The sequence below is a fragment of the Homalodisca vitripennis genome, chromosome 1 (assembly GCF_021130785.1).
Source record: "Homalodisca vitripennis isolate AUS2020 chromosome 1, UT_GWSS_2.1, whole genome shotgun sequence".
NCBI lineage: Eukaryota > Metazoa > Arthropoda > Insecta > Hemiptera > Cicadellidae > Homalodisca > Homalodisca vitripennis.
In genome coordinates, this window is record NC_060207.1 from 37,122,035 (window position 1) to 37,146,137 (window position 24,103).

The following is a 24,103-nucleotide window of genomic DNA, read 5'->3' on the forward strand; positions in this document are numbered from 1 at the left end:
TCTGTAACGAGTTCATGGCCCCAAACCACCAGTGCTACATGCGGGTCGACACAGGAAAACCCAAAACCAAAGACTTTCTTTTCATTTTCTTTGATTTAGAGACCCGTCAAGATGAAATTTTAACGGAAGAATCTAGAGTTCATAAAGTTAACCTTTGTGTTTCTCAACAATTTTGTTGGAAATGCATTGGTGGGGAAAATTGCCAAAATTGTACCTCCCGCACTCGTGTGTTTAGACAAGACCCTGTAGTAAGATTCATGGATTACGTAATGGAGGAGAGAAAAAAATTCAAAAACGTATGTGTAATGGCTCATAACGGTCAGGGTTTCGACTTTCAATTTCTGTTAAAGTACGTTCTCGAACAATCAAAATTCACTCCAGAGCTAATTATGCGTGGCACTAAAGTCATTCTTATGGAATTAGATAACGTCAGATTTATCGATTCGCTAAATTATTTCCCCATGGCCCTCTCTGCACTACCCAAAGCCTTTGATCTCCCCCCGGAGAAGAAGAAGGGTTACTTCCCTCATCTTTTCAACACTTTGGCAAACCAAAATTATGTAGGCCCCATACCACCCAAGGAGTACTATTGCCCTGAATCAATGTTTGAGAAGTCTTACAAAGATTTTGAAAATTGGCACAACGATCAACTTAAACAAAATGTAGTTTTTGACTTTCAAAAAGAGTTGGTCGAGTACTGTATCTCCGATGTGGAGATACTGGCGCAAGCGTGTATTAAGTTTAGAAACATGTTTTTGAAAGAATGTAACGTAGACCCGTTCATGGAAGCCGTCACCATAGCCAGCGCCTGTAATTTGGTTTTTAGACGGAATTTTCTCAAAGCCAACACTATTGGTCTAGTCCCAAAGAACGGATACCGTATGGTTGATAACCAATCGCCTATTGCTTTACAATGGCTTACTTGGGAGGAAGACCAACGCGGTATTAGGATCCAACACGCAGGACGGGAAAGAGAAGTAAAAATTGACGGTATGAAAGTAGACGGTTTTGACGGGGAGCGCGTATACGAATTTCAGGGCTGTTATTTCCATGGGTGCCCAAAATGTTTCAGATACGATAGGGAAGCATCCTTGCCCGATGATCCCTCAGACTCCCTGCACTTAAGGTTCGAGAGAACCAAATCCAAAATGGCTCGTCTCCGAGCATCCGGATATGAAGTAATTGAAATGTGGGAGTGTGAATTCAATAAAATAAAGAAAGAACAAAAATTGGATTATCTAAATTCTCTCCCCATCCTAAACACACTCCCACTCAATCCCAGAGATGCCTTCTTCGGGGGAAGGACAGGTAATGCTAAAACCTTCCACAAGTGCGAGGACGGGGAAACAATTCAGTATGTAGACGTTTGCTCCTTGTACCCGTTTGTCAATAAGTTTTTGCCTTATGTTTTATCCCATCCAAAAATCTTTGTAGGTGACAAGGAGTGTAGAGAAAGAGGCATGGAGGCCGAAGGACTCCTAAAATGTAAAGTATCGCCTCCGCTAAATTTGTACCACCCCGTCCTCCCTACACGTATGAACAATAAATTAATGTTTGTCTTATGCCGTACATGTGGTCTAGAAATGCTAAACACAGACTGTAATCATAGCACCGAAGAAAGAGCATTGACAGGGACATGGACGATGCAGGAAATGAGAAAGGCTGTAGAGAAGGGGTATACCATCTTAGAAATGTACGAGCTTTGGGATTATAAAATCATTACTTACGAAGACGGTGGCCTTTTTACCGATTTTGTAAATAAGTTTCTAAAAATTAAACAGGAGGCATCGGGCTACCCCTCCTGGTGCCTCACAGAAGAGGATAAAGCCGTGTATATTCAAAATTATTATAAACACGAAGGTGTCAGACTCGACCCTTCCAAAATTGAAAAAAACGGGGGTCTTCGCTCTCTCGCAAAATTGATGCTAAATTCGTTTTGGGGAAAATTTGGACAGAGGGAGAACCAAACTAAAACTTCCATCATTAGAGAACCCGACGAGTTTTTTAAATTACTAACAAGTCCCGGGACACAAGTAAACGTCATTCAAGAAATTAACGAAGAGGTCCTCCTTGTTAACTGGCAGAACATAGACGAAGTCGGTGAATCCCTGCGAACCGTAAATGTTGTGCTCGCGGCCTTCACCACCGCACACGCTAGACTTAAGCTGTACAGTTACTTAGATCGAATAGGCAAACAAGTACTTTACTATGATACCGATAGTGTATTGTACATACGTAAGGAAGGTTCGTACAGTGTCCCCACAGGGGACTACTTGGGCGAAATGACCGACGAGTTGGCCGACTATGGTCCAGGGTCATACATAGTAGAATTTGTTTCCGGAGGCCCCAAGACTTATGCCTATCTTGTTTGGTCCACTAATAAAAACGCACTAGTTGAAGTTTGTAAAATAAAAGGCCTTACTCTAAATTTAAAAACTAGTGAAAAACTAAATTTTTCTAAATTAAAAGAAATGGTACTTTCTGAAAGCAAGCAATCATTAGAGATCACTGAGAACCGCATTAGGCGTACTAAAGACAGAAACATAATTACCGTAGAAGAGACTAAAATGTTTAAAGTGACTGGACCAAAACGCAAACACGAAGGTAAGTATGAAACTCTACCATTCGGTTACAGTAAAAGGCTAAAAACTTACAAGTAACTACACTCTGATCCCATTAGTCGATTCGCTCGCATCTCCTCTGCTATTCTAAGTACACTCCTCCGATCCTCCGTAAGTTCACAGACCCGCCTTCCGCATATCAGTGAACTTTTTCAAAGTCAAGGTAATAACTCTTTGTTCATCTGACATGTTGACACTAACTAACTAACTAACTGACTGACTTATAAAGACGCACGAGCCTCATACTCCCCACTATCACCGTCACCAATCGCAAGCGTGAGTCCTGTTCCATATATTGATTTTTTAAAGACTTGCACATGACAAGGCTATGCCCCGGACAGCTTCAGGGGTTCTGGAAGCGCGAGTGAATGAGACCTCTAAGGCCGGCGTAAAACCTGTAAGCCCTGGGGTCACGAATGAAGGTCACTGGCGCGGCCTAACAGCCCGTAAACCTGAATGTTGTGTGTGAATGAGACCTCTAAGGCCGGCGTAAAACCCGTAAGCCCTGGGGTCACGAATGAAGGTCTCTAAGGCAGGCCTAAACTCTGTAAGCCCTGGGACCTGAATGTTGTGCGTACGACAGAACCCCTGGAGGTACCCCACTGGCACGGCCTGACCTAGAGAGAGACTATCTTAAGGACTTACCTACAGCCTCCAAGTATTTCAAGAACATTGCATTGTCCTCCTCTTCGTCGGAGTACCACCCGACGTCGTAGTCTTCTATAGGTCCCTCGAAAGGGACACGAGACCCTGATGCTGAAAAAAATCCGATACTCTGAGTATCTATCTGATTGAAAATCATTAGTAAACTTTTGAAACAAGTATTACGTACCTTTAGCGGTCGGCGATGGAGGCGGTGGCGGAGGAGGCGGTGGCGGTGGAGGCGGTGGCGGTGGAGGCGGTGGCGGAGGAGGCGGTGGCGGTGGAGGCGGTAGCTCCTTGGCGAGGTACTGCCACAATACCACCAGCACAGTTGCCAACATTGTAACTGACTGACTGCGTTACAGAACGCGAGAGCTTTATGGAAGGGAGAGGTCACATGACCTCAAGTCAATGTCGCCGGGGAGGTGCGAGTGTTTCATTCTAACTCAAACCATGGCCGAGTCTAGACCATTCCAGCCACACTCCCTGTTTGACCTCGCTAAAAAAACCGTGGTCAAGCAGTTCCGTAACGACTTCCGTGCCCTTATGAATTTAGAGGTACCACGGACGGTCATGGACGCTCTCATGGAGGAGCACGGTAAATATGACTGCCTCAGTGCTGAGTGTGTACTGTACACACCACTTGGAGGTTCACACTCTTACTGCGACCTAATGTGTGCCATCACGGGTCTGGCTATAGAACCTTACTTCCGGATGTATTTTGAAAGTCTACGCCCCAACGCCTCCATTATCCATTTGATAAGATACCGTATGACCCCCAACAGTTACCTTCTCGGTACGGAAAGAAACCTTGCGCTAGAGCCGGAAGTTTTGATCCATACGGAACATGTATATTACTTTTCGCTATCTAGCGATGATATTGAACATCTAGACAGGACATTACGCTGTAGGACTTGCAGAAGGTCTCTGCTCAAAAATGCGTGGAGAGGTAAATGCAACTGCCTCCGCTAAACCGTCTAAGCAACAAGGGATGGGACAGTATTTGATCACAGGGCGACAACCAGTTACTTCTGGACTGGTCCTCAAAATCAAATACTGTTTAACCTGGGCATCGAGCATGCTAGTGTTCGATGTGGGTGTTCCAAACCACACCACTTAGACGAATATAAATACCGGTATACAGATTATTTTTTCTTCATTTACAAAATGGACGCGATAGCGAAAGAACTGCACAAACCGGCTAGGCGTAATTACCCCAGACGCAGGGTTACGCTGAAAGGAATTAATGACCTGTATCAAGCCGACCTTGTAGAGATGATACCTTACTCGAGAGTAAACAGAGGTTACAAGTATATACTGACGATGCTAAACTGTTTCTCAAAATTTGCGTTTGCCGTTCCTATAAAGAACAAGACCGGCGCTGAAGTCGCGCATGCACTAGAACCTATACTGTCTAAACACAAGATGAAAAACTTTCAAACGGACCACGGTAAAGAATGGTACAACAGTCACGTTAAAAAACTTTTAAACAAACACAGCATTAACCATTACTCTACCCAATCACATTTGAAAAGTTCTATTGTGGAACGTCTAAACAGAACCCTGAAAGAAAAAATGTACGAGAGATTTACGGCACACGGTAGCTACGAGTGGTTAAGTATTTTACCAGACATAGTCAAGGAGTACAACAGTAGTGTGCACAGGACAATCGGTATGAAACCAAAAGATGTTAGACGAAAACACGTAAAACAGATTCTCGCCCGCATAAATAAACATAATAAAGTGGTTAAAACAAAAAATCCCAAATTCCGTGTAAGCGATCAGGTTAGAATTAGCAAATACAAAGGTGTATTTAAAAAAGGATATCTACCCAACTGGTCAAATGAAATATTTACAATATTTGCGATAAAACCTACAAAACCTGTAACGTATATATTACAAGACATAAGAGGTGATATTTTGCAAGGCGGTTTCTATGAACAGGAACTGATAAGAACCGCAACAGGAAATGCCTATCTCGTTGATAAAGTACTCCGGCGGAAAGGCTCCAAGGTCTTGGTGCGGTGGCGTGGTTTTGACGATACTCACAATAGCTGGGTAAACTCCAAAGATATTATTAAACCTAAAAAAAAGAAAGTAAATTATAAAACATGATGCAATACCGTGGAACCGTCATTACCAAAATGAAGCTCGTAAAGCAAGCCACGACGTTTAACGTCCACAACATGGACGAGTATATAGGTAGCGGTTTAAGTCGCAAAAACAAAAACGGTCCGCTTTTACCAGACTCGATAAGAGGTTTAATTGTAGGTCCTTCAAACTGTGGTAAAACAAACGTGTTATTCAATCTGATCACCGATCCGAACGGATTACGATTCGAGAATGTGTACGTATTTTCAAAGTCATTGTACCAACCAAAGTATCAATTACTGGCTAAAATGATACCGAAGGAAGTAGGGTATTTCGCGTACGACGATAGCTCCCTGGTCATTAAACCGGACGAGGCTAAGGAAAACTCTTTGATGATTTTTGACGATATAGCTTGCGAAAAGCACGGCAATATCCGCAGTTACTTTGCTATGGGGAGGCACAAGAACGTAGATACATTCTATCTCGGTCAAACCTACAGTCACGTACCGAAACAGCTGGTCAGAGACAATGCAAATTTCATAATACTCTTCAAACAGGATGATATGAATCTACACCACGCTTACAGTGATCACGTCAATACCGATATGAGATTTGAAAAATTCAAACAGTTGTGCAGTATGGCGTGGAAGGACAAACACGGTTTTATCGTCATTAGCAAGGACGATGACATTGATAAAGGGAGGTACCGAGTAGGTATAGACAGTTTTGTTCAAGATCTATAATGGTGAGGATCTACACTTATAACGACATCAGAGGGTTCTCGGACCAGAGACTCCACAAAGTCAACTCAAATCTGTGTACGTGGTACTACCCGGACAAGAAAAAATTTTGCGGTAATTACTGTAGCAGACGACCACCACACGGTTTCCTTTTCAATAGAAGGTGTTGGAGACACAAACGCCAAGGACAGTACAGTGCAACCATTCCTCCTGTAATTCTGTTAATGATTTCGTCCAGCGAACGGTTTTATAACCGCGATATCTGGATAGAATTTTTGAAAAAGAGCCAGGAGAAAGGTGTACCGTTTGAACTCGTTGTATACCACGAAGACATGTTAAAGTGTACTGTGCGGGAATCGCAGAACCTCTTGTCCCGATTCAGACCGTTTCCAGACCAATTCGGTAAGCTTGTACCGTTGAGAAACGCACACGGCGGTATATACTTTGCCCAAGTCTGTATAAAGATGTTGGAGTACGCTTGTAAAGTCCCACACACCTCACGTTGCATCATTCTCACGGAGCGAACTATACCTATTAGGAAACCCGTTACAATCTACAGACAAGCACTGGCCTCGAAATGCTACAGCGACATCAGCTATAACGTGGCGTACGGGCCGACCCCACGTGGACTACCGAGAGGCGAGAGAAACAAAGAGTTTGCGGCTGTAAATAATCTGTGCCAGAGCCTCTTTACTTCAGAATTTCTAAAGGTGGCCTTACCAACTGTCCCTATGTACTGTGAAATGTTCGGAATAAGTCTGATGGACGGAGTGTATAGTATTACAAACCGTGATCAGTTTGAGGCGTGGAGGAGATTTACAGGAGCCAATCCTTGTGAGTTCTGGCTACTCAACTCATACCTGATCCATATACACGGTAGGGTGAGGAACCCTATCGCTCGGTTAAAAGAGTACATGGATAAGACAGTAGAGAATGACAAGTACACGGTGGCTGAGATCCCGCAGTGGAGAGACGGATGGAAGAGAACGTTTGTATTTAGATCACGAGCGCAAGTGCAAATACCGAGATCAGTCTACTTCAGGAAACTGGGTACGGTAGCGTCACTTGGTGACATTATACACTACCTTAGAAAACACAAGAAACGCGCAATGTTTTTCAGACAAGTCGAACTACCGTAGTTTAAAAGTGTCAACTCAACACGGACACGGTCAGTGTGCAATATGGAGCCAAACAAGAAGAAGGTAAGATTTGACGACAGAGTGAAGGTTCATTTCGTTCCAAGATACGATGAGTGCAGAGGTATTGATGTATCACATGTTTTTGAGCAAATGAGGAAAGCGTATATAAATGTTAAACGGACAGATGGTGACATCATTGATAAAAATGGAGCGGAACGAGAAACAGCTTACAGCCGAGATATCAAAGTTGAGAACGGCCATCAGGCGAAAGTATAAGGAGTTTAAACAAGGGACTCTGTCTACCGAGATACGTCTGGAAAACCAGTACAAACCACTCCTGTCTGAACTGCGAAAGAAAACCAAGAATTCCGAAAATATAAAAATCGAACCTGAGGAAGAGCAGCAGGAGATAAAAGAGGAACTCTTCTCTCCCGCTGTAACATCATCTCCGAGAGTACCCGCTTACTTACAGGACGACGAAGTGCTGGAGACTAGTGATCCACCTTTACCCGAAGCAAGCGATATCCTTTCCACCGCTAAAGGACAACTAGAGGCTTCACAATGGGTGGAAAACACATTCCAAAATGCACTTACAGTCAAGTACATGAAGTCACTGATGAAGGACATTCCCAGTCAAAGAAAGATTGATTCCATATACGGACCACGCTATGATAACGGCACACTAATGATTGGAAACAAAGTGTTAAATTTCGATAGTAACGGCAGTATAGTCATAGATGATGTGTACTACAAACCTACGAAAGGTCTGTACGAATTGGTCTTTAAACGCGCACCGTTACATTACGATGAAACTGATTTGGTCACTTACAAGGATATATTGAACAGGACACACGCTCACAAAAGAGGTTACAATTATAAAAGTACCATAAACCGTAACAAATCGACAAAATACGAACTTGTCATTTCAAAACTATTTCCCAAAGCTTACTCGGGCAAAGGCTTCAAGGACATGTCAAACCCTGATCCCGTGTATTACGACGATCCGAATGAATTGTGTGAGAGATTAAAGGTTTTAATAGGTTCAGCTGAGGCGGGTAATACGGGTCATAAAAACGAAATTATAAACATCGTGGAAGAGTTGAGGGAGTTGAAACTCATCCGTGGTAGAGGAAATTCCAGGTATAGAGCATTGGTATAAAAAGTAAAGGATGTTCTCTTAGATTACAGTTTCAAAATGAGCGTGGACAAGTTTGGTCGCACCGGTGGCGAGACCGGTAAAAGAGGCCCTCCTGGGGTCGGGTTTCGCATAACGGTAGACGGTGATTACGATATCAAGGGCAAGCGGTTATGTAACGTGGCCGACGCCCAGCAGAGTCTAGACGCTATAAACCTGCAGACCTTGGACAAGAAATTAAATGGCACTAAAACAGATATGACCCGGTCTATGCTCAAGACACTCAAACTCGATGCCAGAAATAACAGAATACCTAACGTAGCTAACCCTACGAACGAAGCGGATGCCGTCAATTTGCGAACGCTAAATAAAAGAACATTAACGTTCGATACTGAGATAATAGACGCTAAAAAGAGAAGAATAATCAACCTGAGCGATGGTGAAGGATTAAACGATGCCGTCACTCTGTCACAACTACATACTCTTACACCTATGAAGAGTATTAGAGATTCTACCGTTACTTTCAATAATTTCAGACTCTGCAGCGTTGGATGGCCAGTCGAGCCTAAGGACGCTACGACTAAACGGTATGTAGATAGTCGTATACCCCAAATGGGCAAAGACGGGCATTGGAGTTTTGGACATAAGCGTCTGAGCGAGATTGAAGAGCCTCTATACGAGGGTGAAGCTGTTAATCTCAAATACTTTCAAAAACACGCCATGACCAGAGCGGTGCAAGATTGGAACGCGCAAACCGGTAAAATCACTAATCTGAGAGATCCTACCGACATGAGTGACGCGGTGACCGTGAATTACCTAGTGAGAGTACTGAGCGAAGTCTATTACGGTATGTACAAACTACTGGCTCCGACGCTGGACGCTATACACTTAACCGATAAAGACGAGTGGATCAGGTTCAACATTGTCAACCCATACTTTAGAGACCCGGTGAGCAGGGTGGTGAGATCGAGATATAAGTAGGTTGTTGACATTTTTACCGTCAGTTTACTTTAGAACCTGGCGAGATGCGGTTCTCGGTATTAATTCTGTGTGTAGCTCCTCTGATAGCTGCTAATAAAACTTTGTTGTACTTGGAGAAATACGGCTATCTCAACAGCAACGAAACATCGCTGACTAACAATATTAAGGACGCCATTACGAGGTTTCAGGAGACGTTCGGACTACAGGTGACCGGATATGAAAACGAGGAGACGCTGAAGCTGATGGACACACCCAGATGCGGTAACTCGGACGAAGGCATAGCCCCGTTTTCCGTGAACCCATTAGTTAAATGGAACTCAACTCGGGTCACGTGGAACATGATTGGCTCTGGCATCCAGTATGCCAACATCGTTGAGAGAGCGTTTTCCTTGTACTCCAAGCACTCTGCTCTCGAATTCCGTAGAAGTTACAGTAATCCCACTATAATGGTAGTGATTTCCCCTAAGAAACACGTGGCGTACTACCTTAAAAGCACTTGCAGTTACGATTTTGACGGTCCGGGCGGTGTTCTCGGCCACGCTTTTCTCCCTCGACCGTGGCTGAACCAATCGGATATACACCTTGATTTCGAAGAGGACTGGGACTTTACAATGAATATACCCGCACCGGAGAAGACTTCGTTCTTTACAGTGATGGTCCACGAAATAGGCCATGCTCTCGGTCTTCAGCATTCGTCTGTGTTACGATCCGTAATGTTTCCGTCCTATTACCAGCCATCGGGTATCAACAACTTGTACGAATTTGATTTGGACAGAGACGATCAGCTTGCAATTCAGGTTTTGTACGGACCGCCTGTCCCCTCCTCCTCCTCCTCCTCCACGTCCACTACAACATCCACTACAACATCCACTACTACTACGACAACAACAACATCAACTACCACTAGGCCTACCACGCCTACACCTACAGAATTGGACATTTGTAATTTACGGCACAAACTCAACACGTTCTTAGTAGTGAGAAACAGACTGTACGCGTTTTACGGTAAATACGTTTGGATACTCAGCCTGAACGAAGCCCATAGAACGCGTGAAGAGTTTACCAATCCTCTGATAATTACAGAGTGGTTGACGTTCTTACCGTCGAACTTTAATAATGTCTCAGCCGTGTACCAGAGACCGGACGGAGACGTAGTCATGATTGTGGACAGGACTTTATACGTTATAGATTACCCGTCACTTAGACTGTCCAATCAAAGACCCATTAGCAGAATCGTACATAACAGAATTAAGAAAGTCAATGCAGCGTTAAACAGTAATATGGGTAAGACCTACTTCTTTGTCGATGACAAGTTTGTCGTAGAGTTGAACGAATGCACCCTCACAGGCACCATGTTAGGGATGACCTCAAGCGTACTCCCAGGTGTTCCAGGATCTATAAAGGGTGGATTCAGGTATATAAACGGTCGTATTTACTTTATAACAGACAGTTACGTGCTGGAGTTTGACGAGTTTACCGGTACTGTCACGAAATCCGAGGCGGACATCTTCGACGTACTGCAGATTACTTGTGTGCGTGAATCGCTACTCAAACAGTTGTATAAAGTGATACGGTATATAAATGGCGAATCACAAGCGTAAATCAAACAGAGTGAAACGAGCTGTCAAGCGGGGCAGAGGTATAGTGACCAGCGCGCTGAGAAACGCACTGCCCGCTGTAGGCACCATAATAAATCGTGCTGTTGACGCTTTACCAGTTGAGTTACACCTCCCCGGCGGTTTTCGGTACTGTGGGCCAGGCACCAGGTTGTCTGAGAGACTTGCACGTGGCGATAAGGGTATTAATAAGTTGGACGAATTCTGTAGAATCCACGATATAGCGTACTCGAAATATACGGATTTGGAACACCGGCGAGAGGCCGACAAAGAATTGGCCAGAAGAGCTTGGCAAAGGGTGAAATCAGGAGACGCTAGTGTAGGAGAAAAGGCTGCGGCCTTAGCAGTGACTGCGGCCATGAAAGCTAAAACAGCGTTTGGGGGTGGGAGAAAGAAAAAAACAAAGACAAAGCGAGGGAGGGGTAAGTCAAAAGGGCGAGGTCTCTACCTGAAACCTTACCCAAAGAGGGGAGGTGGTGGTGGGGTGAGGAAAAGGAAGAGGTGTTGTAAAAAAAAAAACAACAATCTCGATACCGATAAAACCTCTAACAAACCACGAATTGATCCGTTACGCGAGGTTACTCGATATTCCGAACTTTCGAGGTGTATACATGAGGGACACACTGCCCAAGACCCCGCGGCTGTACGAGTCGGCCATAGTAAATCTGGACAGTTCACGAGGTGAAGGAACGCACTGGGTCTGTTATAAGAAACTAGGAAATAGAGTGTACTACTTTGACAGTTTTGGTAATCTGAGACCGCCGGTAGAACTCGTATCTTACTTTGGGTCCGGTGTCAGTGTACAGTATAACTATGAGCGTAAACAGTCTGATGACTCAGTAGTCTGCGGACACTTGTGTTTGAAGTTTCTAGCAAATAATGTTTTCACTTAGCGGTGTGGCCCCGCACGTATCTTGTGAGGTCTTTCCACCAATGGATTTGAGCGATGGGGAGTACGAAATCGGCCTAATTGACCTGTCCACGTACTATACAATTCCGAACATTGAAAAGGGTGTAAATGACAAGTTTCACTACGGAAACGGTAAAGAGATAGTAATAGATGAAGGGTCGTACGAAATTGAAAACATCGAAGAATATATCAAGTCGCACATTGACGGAGGCGTGACGTTCAGTCTTAAGGCAAACAATAACACTCTAAGGTCCGAAGTATCGTGCAGTGAAGCGATACATTTCGAAATATCGGGATCCCTAGCTCCTGTACTAGGTTTCACCGCGAAAATGCTCGAGCCTAATAGAGTCCACATGTCCGACCTCCCCGTCAGTATTATGACGGTAAACACGATACGTGTTGAGTGTAATATCGCCCGAGGATCCTTTCAAAACGGTGTAGAAGGACACGTGCTGCATGAGTTTTACCCTGAAGTCGCTCCAGGGTATAAAATAGTCGAGAAACCGAGCACAGTCATCTATTTACCTGTGAACGTCCGTAGGGTGAACAATATAGCTGTCTCTCTCAAAGACCAGACCGGTGAATTGATAAACTTTAGAAACGAACCGTTATCGTTACGTATACACATAAGGAAACGGCAATGGGCCTAGTATTTAGAGAAGTGCCGTACACCGTTCCCCTCATTCGATCACAAAAGACCGCGGTGTTAACACCTAAGAACATCAAGTTTATTAGATCGCTGGGTTTTAAGTATGGCTCTGCTATCGATAGAATCGGCCGTCGAGTACGATGAGGCGATAACCGGTTGGGAGTTTCACTCTCACAAACCGTACGCCTCGTCAACTCTAAAGAATAACGACGAAATCAGGATTCCAATCAGTCAACAGGATATAATTACAGCACCGTTCGAAAGCAGTTTACACATCAGCGGAAAAGTGCGTGCCAAGAAGGCGGATGGGGCCGCGGCCAGTGTTACATTAATAAACAACGCTATTGCATTTTTATTCGACGATATAAGGTACGAGATCGGCGGTATAGAGGTTGACAGGGTGAAAAATGTAGGTATTACAAGTACAATAAAAGGACTGATTTCCATCAGGAAAGAGGAGGAGGCTGGTCTCTTGAATGCATGTTGGCTAGGTCCGGGTGAAACCGGTCAGGCCAGTGAATTTACATATTCAGTGCCTCTAAAACTGTTGCTGGGTTTTGCCGAGGATTATAAAAAGATCGTGGTCAATGTCAGACAGGAACTGATTATCTTGAGGTCGGCTACCGACATTAACGCGGTCAAAAGCACGGATGCGGTTAACCTCGACTTTGAAATAACCTCGCTCTACTGGCGTGTTCCACACATTACTGTATCCGACAGTTACAAATTGAAATTATTTCGTGTTATTGAGAAAGATACTCTGATTCACCTGCCGTTTCGGTCCTGGGAAATTCACGAATACCCCTCTTTACCACAAACGACTCGTCAGAGTTGGACGATAAAAACGAGTTCTCAAATTGAGAAACCCCGCTACGTTGTTTTGGCATTTCAGACAGGAAGAAAAAATGATCTGAAAAAGGATGCGTCTTCTTTTGACCGTTGCGACCTGACAAATGTAAGACTGTATTTGAATTCGCAATATTATCCTTACGACAATGTCCACGGTGACTTGTGCATTTTTTACGAGATGTTTACAAGATTCCAAAGCTCGTACTATCAGAAACCGGGAGCGCCTACCGTTGATTTTGAAAAATTCAAGTCCCACGCACCACTCTATGTGATTGATTGTTCTAAACAGAACGATTCGATCAAGTCGGGACCAGTAGACGTGAGATTGGAATTTGAGGCGAAAAATAATTTTCCGGCAAACACGACGGCATACTGTCTCCTCTTGCATGACTCCCACATGGCGTACACCCTGCTTACCGGTAACGTAAAACGTATGATGTAATAGTGGTGGTGGTGGTGGTGGTGTTGGTGGTGGGGATCGTTAGGTATAAATTGAGCGACTCCTACGCCGATGTACATTACCTACCCAGTGTTGAACACTCTCGCAACGATGGCGCGGTTATACATTCGCGGTTATAAGGAAGAAGAAGAGAGGAAAATATTGGGACACCTCGACTGTACTAATTTTACATCCTATACCGACTTTTACGATGTTAAGGACTTTACCAAAATTGAACTTCGTTTTGAGGTAAACGATGAGCCCGAGGCCTACGACACGGATGATGAGAATAGTCCTATTAAACAGGCTCTAAATAGGTATAGGCAGGGTATAAAAGCCGGAGTGTACACTTCCTTGTGGAAGCACGGCAAGATGAAGATATGTAAATACCTCGACTGTGCTAATTTCACACCTAATAGCGCGTTGTATGATGTGACGGGTTTTGACAGAATTAGGGTTAGATTTTGCAGAGAGGATGATGTGAAGCTGAATGGGTATAAAAAGGGTATAAAAGCCGGAGTATACGCTAGCTTGTTCAAGGACAGAAAATTTAAAGGGTGTAGATCCATTGACTGTGCTAATTTAACATCCCATGGCGACGTCTGGGATGTGAGGGATTGTGACACAATTTATGTCTCTTTTTTGATAGATCCTCTCACATACGAACGGGAGGAGGAGGAGGTGGAGGGGGAAGCACCACCTGCTAAAAAATCTCATTGGTCAAAATAAGCGCGTCTCTGATTGGTCTAAATTCGGAGGATTAAAGTATATAAGGGGTACTGTGGAAGGTACGGTCATACAAGACCGAGACCGAGACCATGGAGGACCCATCAACGGCTATGGACCTGGAGCCTACGAGGATCCCAAGACGCAAGGAGCCTATAAACTCGTTAACGGGAATTTTTCTTAAGTCTGTTTACTTTATTGATTGTGATCTTTCAAAGTGTGTGATTGTGGGTTTTGTTAAAAACCGGGGTGACTCTCTCGGAATACTGTTTAAGGGTAAAAAGGGTTGCGTTTATTGGTCATTCGATGTGTTTAACGAGTTTTCACAACACTTCAATTCCGTAACCCTGGCTCTGGAGAATAAAACCAAATTTTATATTAAATCAGACACGGAGGAGGAGGATATCAAGGTCACAAATGTTTTCGGCCGTATGCACGTGTTTCTCTTTGACGGGGAGCATACTTTAACTCTTAACAAGCACGAGTGGGATCAGTTCACTGCCAACATCCCACTGATGCACATCGTATTGAGAGATCTGTTCTTGATTGAGGAGCCTGTTAAAACCGCAATTGAAAACAGTGACAGTGACCTCCTCCCTAGTCACATAGCTCACAGGCTGTCTCTCGAAATTGAACTTTTCAAACGGTGGCCAAATGGAGGCGATAGTTGAGTTTCACGCTTTTAAAGATAATGACAATCGATTTATTGTAAAAGAGTTTGTAATAATCAGTCATCTCTTTCGTGCACACATCGTATTCAAGCCTCCATACGATAAAGCGGAGTTAAATTCTAAAATGGCCAGAACCGTTCGGTGGCTGGAGCGCCACTTTCACAACATCAAGTGGGAGGAGGGTGGTATAGAGTACGATGAGGAGCTGATACGCGCTCTTTGTAAACCCTTTGCTACTGTATATACTAAAGGACTTAGAAAAGGTCAACTTTCTGTCCAGCTTTCATAATAACGTAGTTGATAGAAATGTAGTTGAAAGTCAGGAAGCAATCGTTTCCGATACTCACTGTATTCTGCCTCAACATAATAGTGGCTTCACTTATGCTTGTGCTTTGAAAAAAGCTCTAGAGCGGGGTGGGGTGAGTGAGTGGTAAGCTCCTAAGGCAGGCCTAAACTCTGTAAGTCCTGGGGCTTTCAACTGCTCTTACGGCAGGCCTAAACTCCGTAAGACCGGGAGCAGTTGTGTGTGTGTGTATGTGTGTGACAGATACCTCTATGGCAGGCCTAAACTCCGTAAGTCCAGGGGTATGTACCTCGCTCTAGATGCTGTAAAATAAATAAAAATAAAAAATAAAAAAAAGTCTTTGCGAGTGTTTTACGAGTTACATTGAAAGGCTTCTCCGAGTAAAGTTACTTGTTACACTCGCGAGGATAAAAAAAAATAAAAAATAAAGTATAAAATAAAACGTATCTCACCGAGAGACAGGGTTTCGGCATTGAGTTGAGAAGTCCTGTCATTGGTGAGGTACAAAAAAAATATGTTGGGAGGTAGCAAATTTGTCATGGAATGGCTACCACCTGTGATGAGCGATGGTTGGGGCTCATCACCCGAGAGGTTAGGCCTACTGGGGATGCTCTCGGTTAACAAAAAGAACGCGCCTAAGACCTGACCTCATGGGTGGTGTGGAACGAAGGTCACCTTGTACCAGCACATGTGACAGGATGCGGTCCGGCTGCATATAAGCAGAGGACGCGTGTGTATCCTGCACTTTCCTATCATGTCCGACTGTGAACGTTTAGCCATAGTCTGCTTCCTCATGGCCACCACCATGTTCGTGGTCATGCTGGGAGTACTGTGTTGTGCCCCTAGAGCCAGGATCGGGAACACTACAGTGTTGCTGTTGATTCTCGCACTCCTGAGTGTGGTATCAGCCGGCAGTGAAGACGTAAGTCATGCAATAATTTCATGTAAATGTTATACTGTTTTACTGATGTATTTAGTAATGTTCGATTAATGTTTAGGAACAACCCTCGACGGCGTCTACAAACGGTTGGACAGGGAACGATGATGGAGCCATAGACTTGGTACGTTTATATTCAACACCGTTATGCCTACACTTTAATGAAATCTATTACTGATACAGAATTATTTGCAGGCTCGACCATCGACATCGCGTGGAGGTTGGTCGGTGAGCGGGTGGTCTCGCAGAGGTCAGGAAGTGAGTGTTTGTTTCGTGTTTGTTTTCTGTTGTTGTTGTTGTTGTTGTTGTCTAGCACATGTATCGCATAACTTATAAATATTGTTTTAGGACCCCGCCAGACCCCGCAGTGAGCCGGTACCCATTCCCACTACGGTACGTAAAATAGTACTAATGTTGTTTTTTTTTCGTCATATGACAGGTTTTTTCAATTTTTATATCCTCTGTATTATTTGCAGACGGCGCGACCTATCTGCGTGATAGAGGATGTCTTTTCGTTGGCTCCTCACCGTTTCAGGCCTATTGTGAGTTTTACTGTGATATTTTACGTGTTACACTTTACGTATGTACTACCTTAAGGAATTTATGACTAACGGGTTTGTTTGTTTGTAAAAGAGACGTGTGGAGGACTACATGGAGTTCTGTGACGAGGATCTTGGGCAGGTAATAACCATTCTCTCATCTATGTACCGATATTGAACGGTTAGCGGCGTACACTGATGATTCTCCTCGTGTTTTACAGATGTTTGCAGAGTCCGACCTTGTCGAGGCTCTTGACCGGGCGGAGAGTCAAGAGCACGATAGGGAGATCACGGAACTGCTGGATCGCCTGAACGAGCCGCAGGAGGTCTGGGATGAAACTAGTCTGGATCAAAGGGTTAGTTCCATCAATTGAAAGTACAATTTACGGATGTGTGATAAATAGCATATCTGAGGGTGTATGTATATGTACAGATCAGCTCACTGCAGCCTGCATTGCTGTCTCAATCACAGTCTGCAGCTGTTCAGAGGACAGGCGTTTGGGGATGGTCACTGCCTGCGGGCAGTGACGATAACAGCTATGACACCTCTCAGAGGCGCCGTTCCGTAGACGCCTCTGTCGCACCGTCACCCACTCCTCCGACTCGCCCGCCCTCCCCGGTACCACCCCATGATGGTCTCTCAGGCCTCTCACCGACCGGCGGATCGTCAACGGAGTCCGCCTCTACGTTCCTATCGTCGCCAGAGTACGCCCCCTCAATACCTCCGTCACCGGAGCTCCCACAAATTCGGCCTACGGTACGCGATATTGAATTACTTGAATTGTACATTATGACTTGTTTACAAGTGATGTAATCTTTCTTCTTCTTCTGTTTTAGCCCAGGGTCGTGGAAGTGGCGAATCCCTCTGTCGCACCGTCACCCACTCCTCCGACTCGCCCGCCCTCCCCGGTACCATTCCATGATGGCCTCTCAGGCCTCTCACCGGCCGGCGGATCGTCAACGGAGTCTGGCTCTACGCTCCTATCGTCGTCAGAGTACGCCCCCTCAATACCTCCGTCACCGGAGCTCCCACAAATTCGGCCTACGGTACGCGGTATTGAATTACTCGAATTGTACATTATGACTTGTTTACAAGTGATGTAATCTTTCTTCTTCTTCTTCTGTTTTAGCCCAGGGTCAGTGATTGGGAGGCGCGGGAATGTATTGCGGCCCTCCACAGTATCCGAGTACTGATGCGGGAGCTGCAATGGACGGCCAGTCGCATCCTTCTAGATACCGACCATAGGCGACAGATCAGACTCGCCCCGCAAACTTGGCGGGAGCTTCGTGAGGACTTGGAGAATTTCCTACGATCCGTTGGGGAAAGAATGGAGGATGCCAGGCGTAATAACACCACTCCTCCACCCCCGGACGCCGAGGAGACACCTCTGTCACAGCCGCGTAAAGTTGAGTGTCCTGTGTGTATGGTGAATCTTCCCACGGTTGCTCTTCGGCTGTGCGGTCATACTCTCTGTCGGACCTGTGCCGACAGAGTACACACATGTCCCACGTGCCGAGCGTTAATCGTGGGGAGGTTCAACATATACCTCCCGAGGTAACTCCAGCTCTAACTTCAATTGGTTTCAAAATTCACTTTCCATTTTAAATTCTTCAATTGGTTTCAAAAATTCACTTTCCAAGGGACGGGGCATTATCGGGTCGTGGAGTGACAACCAGTTTCAGACTGGACAGACTCCTATACCTCGGTAATGCTTAACCTGGGTACTGTGTTCCATACACAGTACGAGTGTTCCGCAACCACACTCAGATAACGTCTTACTTAATTTTTATCTATATTATTATTATATATAAATAATTATTTTGTAGTGTGAGGGGAACCCTAGGGAATTTTTCCCGTCAGCGCGCGCCACGGGCACCGCCATCTAAGAAAGTGAGGTTATGTTTACGTGGGCGCGGCCATAATGGTTTTTTTTTTTTTTTTTTTTTTTTTTTGATCACGTGATACATGGGCGCAGCCATGTTGGAATTCCCTCCGTCCCTCGTTTCTCCCTCACCGGACCCAACAAATCACCGATTTTACCGAAAAACAACAATTTTGACACCCAAAATCACCGATTTTACCGAAAAACAACAATTTTGACACCCAAAATCACCCCAAAACACTAGGATAAGAGTGTGAGGAGGGAATTTCTCCCGCGCATGAGGGAATTTCTCCCGCACATGTGGGAATTTCTCCCGCAGGGGGCAGAGCTTAGCCGCCATCTTGGATCACGTGACCCCCTCTCGACCAATCAGAGCCCTGTCCGCAAAGGGCGCAAGGTCTACTTTGGTAATTGCAATTAGGTCAGCCGATTAATTTGGTTTAAAACCAAACCAAATCATTGTCTGTATAGCTGAGCAATGATATCATTAAAAGGACCTCGTCCTGTCTATATTATAGATAGTACAACATAATATAGGTTAGTATCTAGAGATTGAAAAAAATTACTCTATCTATACTATGTCTTCTATAAAAATCTAATGGTATCTGTGTGCGAGTGAATTTGTTACTCATTCACGTAAAAACTACTCAACCTGTTGTATAGAAATTTTACATGCACATTCCGAAAGTCCCCGGTTAACAAATAGGGCTATTTATATTTTGAAAATGCCTCTGAGAAAATGTCCCCGGTCTCGAAAACTCCCTTCAAAATCCATTATCCATTATATTTATAGTCTTGGATTTAATAGTAGATAGTAAATGTGTTTTTACAAACCCATCGAATTAAAAAATAAAAAGTTGAATGACTTGACTTATACACGTATAAGCAGGTGATTGTAAATGTTTGTTGTTATTCATCAGTCAAAGTCACTTACAATTTAGAAATATATCATTTTATATGCAAAAGCTTTCTTTGTCTTGCTTTTACCGGGATAATACTAAACTATAGTAAAATGCCATATTTATTATATCATAAGTGTGTTAACTCAGAAGATAAGGACTTCTACTTTGGTCTCCCTTTTGACTTAGGGTTTCTACACACGCGTAAAGTAGCACAATTGTTACTGAAGTAGTTGGAGCTATTCGGTAAAATAACATGAAATATTGATGAGAAGTTTGTTAAATGTCAGAGGTACTTATAAAAACCAGTTTAACTATAGGACTTAAGGGCCCCATCTTTAATGTAAAATGGATCAAGAGATTAGAATATCTTTTAGTAACTATCACTTACATCAGGATTGTTTGGAATGCCATTTAAAAAGATATCATGCTGTCCTAGTTTATCAAAATCAAATTGCTTGCATACCCACGGGCAACTGCTAATACTTGATAAACTTTTTCTAAAATAAAGATGTATTAGTATAATAATATAACATAAAATATAGAAAATATATATTTAAATAAATGCAATTCATATAAGTGTTAACCGATTAAATAATTGACTCGGAATCAGCAATGCCCAGGCGTCATCTTATCTTTCAATCTATGCAGTTTTTTACATCAGTTAATTGTTTCTGAAACTTAATTGTTGAAATTCGTACGGCATATCTTCATTTTTGGGAAATGCAAATTTATTGTTTGGGATTTAATTGTTTTGGTTTCTTACATGCTCAATTTGATAATGTATATTTTTATTCAACATATATCCTGCTGGTAATAAAAATATTGTATATGTTGAAAATAATTTCACATAGTGTAATGATTTTAATTCTTTATATTTTTGTAATAAACTATATTTTTGGTGATAGAGAAATCATGTTGTAATGGTATGATGAAACAAAAAATAAACATCAATGAATCATTTTGATTACTGTGTAAATAAGTTTGATATTTTACAACCTACCGTCGTTAAGCGTCGCGTTGATGGGGGAACAAAGCCTTAGAGTGTAGACAGCTAGCAGCCAATGGCGGCTGAGGACCGTGGGGAAATGGCGTGGAAACACGATTTTACTTTCACCTCATTTATTGGCTCTCAGCCTTTTATATTAGCCTAGCTCTTTAAGATTTCTGTTAATTTGCTGTGGAATTACAACAGTTCATTGCCTTTTAAGTCCGTTGGTATGAAACATCAGTGAATACCTCCACTTGTAAATTCATATGTATTAATATGTAAAATAATGAAAAACCGTCAAAACCTTATCAAATATGTACACACATTGAACGAAAATTATATAAAAAATACTATTAAGCTCCTAAGGTAATGCAGTACATATCCCCAAGATATAACACAAACATTTTCTCTCTACATTCCATACTTAATATATTGCACAACAAAGTTGCACATAGAGAAAGATTCTTTGCTTAAAATTATAATGGAACATCGGTGGTTGACTTGAAACGACGGCATGATTTCGTAATGTACTATTTTTACCACATTACGATGGCACATTTCCGAAATCCTACTGTCCTAAAAGTAAAAAATTATTTTAATTTCCACAGATTAAGTTGCTAATCACTCAAAATATAAATATGAAATGTAACTCAGTCCTAAGGAAGGTATATTTTATATGTAGATGTATCTAAAAGTATCAAATTATAAGTTGCATCATTACTTTTTAAGTTTAACTTGTACAACACTAATGGTTAATAATATAATAATAGTTGTAATGTACGTGTAATCATAAAATGATAATTTGGTTGGTATCGCTTACGTAACCTATTTATATGTAGACACTCTATTGTAGACTTATAGAAATGTGGACTTGTTTTGGATGCAACCAATTAGAAATTAAATGTTCTCTTTCGATCTTAGTATTTAACTGTCTGAAATGTTACAAATTTGGAAAACGTGCGAGATACATGTGAAAATAGGTAGTTATACAAGGTTATTTTTATATTTTTTAAGTCTAGAACGAATGGAGTAGATTTTTGTTTAGGTAAAAAGGACGATAACATATACCACCTTTTCAGTGTGAGGTGCGCGCGAGTATATCAGCTTATCGTCTTTTATTCATACAAACAAATGTGGCCAACATAAATCAGAATTATCCATATAACACACGATGTACTGAAACGGCAGATTCGCTCTCCAACAATATATGTTCTATTTGTAATATTTTAAAATAATTGTATTAAAATTAGTATGGCAAGGGTGCATTCAACGAGGGCTTCAAAACAACATCCTCACACTTCTATCTCAATTAAAAACCTGTAAATAAAAGCGAATATCAATCTTTTTAATTTTTTATCAAATTTAGAAGGTATATTAACTATAAGGTTCTATAAACTCATAACAATAAACTTTATTAAAATCTAAGTATGTATGGAAAACATTAGATAGTATCTGACATTCATCTTTATATCCGTTCCAAACTCTAAATTTGAGGGAGTGTACTTAGAGTGTAGCTTTCAACTTATTTCTTATGGGCGGGAATTCTTTTGGATTAGGTAGGTGTTGATGCTGAGCAAAAACTCCTACTCATACTCAATGTTTAATGTTTGAATTATTTTAGTACCAAGACAAGAAATCAATCTACTAGACTTGATCACTGAGACATGGGTAAATAGTTGACCATAATTTACTTGAATTTTACAGTGGATTGAATGTTAATAATTATTTATTGAGTTGTGTCCTGGATAATTTTGAAATTTAAAGTGTTATAAATAGTCTGGAAGAAAATTGAATACTCCTTGCCAGTGAGCGGCTGTGATCTTGAAACATCAGACTGAGATGTTATAATACCTTTTAAGGTTAACTTATACCATGTTATTGCCATTATAACTCATTACCGGCTGCCATGTTTTTTTCTTTTGCAGCCTACTACCTGGAAGCCTAGCTTGTAATTTCTGTATATAAAAGGCAAAGCCCTCACTAACTACTCACTCATTCCTATTATACAACTTCCTGATATCTTAGAAAGTTTAAATTTGGCACACTTATGCCTCATGATTTAAATAGAAAAACTAAAGCATTATCATAGGGACAAAATAGTCTTGGGGTTGAAAAGGAGTTTACCATGTTCTAGTAAGATGACATTTGACATATGTGAATCTTATACTCCATCCCAATGGGGCTCCAATCCCAAAATAACTATATATTTATTTTTCAACTTCTCGCTTTTCTACAACTATGAAGTGTGACATAATGTACAGTATATTATGTTCTCAATAGACGATAAAAGATTCTTTATGAAGGTAAAAATCCATAAGGGTTTAAATGGGGTTCCAACCGCTAGAAGAACTATATTTCTGGTTTTTTTTTTATCTCCGAGATGGCAAAGAACGATACATTTTGAACTACACGTGTATTATGCTCTCAACAGCCATAGATTTTCGAGATCTATCATCCATAGGGGCTGAAATGAGGTTGTGACCACCATAAGAACTTAACTATTGTTTTTCTAAACTCCCGTTGCCCTAGAAAATTCAAATTTAACACACGTGTATTATGCCCTCAACAGACTACCGGCACCACAAACACCTTAGACCAGAAGTAGATTAAAAAGGCCTGAAGTAGTCGCTTTTTATCGGAAGTAGTCTTTCCAGACCAACGTATGTATATTTTTTCTTGATTAGGCCAAAAATGCTAACGAAACTAGGGTATCGGCAATAACTTAGACCGAAAAACCCCCAGGGCCAAAACTAAATTGGCCAAATAATAATTGATTAAAGTAGTATCCTCAGACCGAATATGTTATTGTCGTGTAAACAAGACAAACTTTACTATGGTGTGTAATACACCTCATTAGAACTAGAAATGCTACTACACGCATTAAACATGAAATAAGAGCCCGTGGTAAATATGGTGTAACTTTTCAACGTCTTAACAATGAACTCTGTGATTAGTATGTACTTATACATGTGTATTTCCTATTCTAAATTATCATAGGGCTCCATCATATTACAAGTTGCAATGTTCTAAATAAGATGATAATTTAGTAACTGGCCACTTTCTTGTGCAGCCATTACTTCTTCCTTTGGTTATTGCTGAGAATCGACAATAGTTTCGACCCTTTCTCAGCACAGACTCTTTCATTGATCCCATAGGGACCCGCTCTTTTTAATTACAACTCTGACATTATTTCTAGTAAAGGTTCTAATTAGCTTGATCACTTACACTATATAGATCTGTTTGGATGTCTACGAGATCAGGCATGTGTTAATTTTAGGGATACTCAATCGGTGGAAGGATTAAAATTTCTTTAAGGACCTCCATATCATTATATTGGCTAT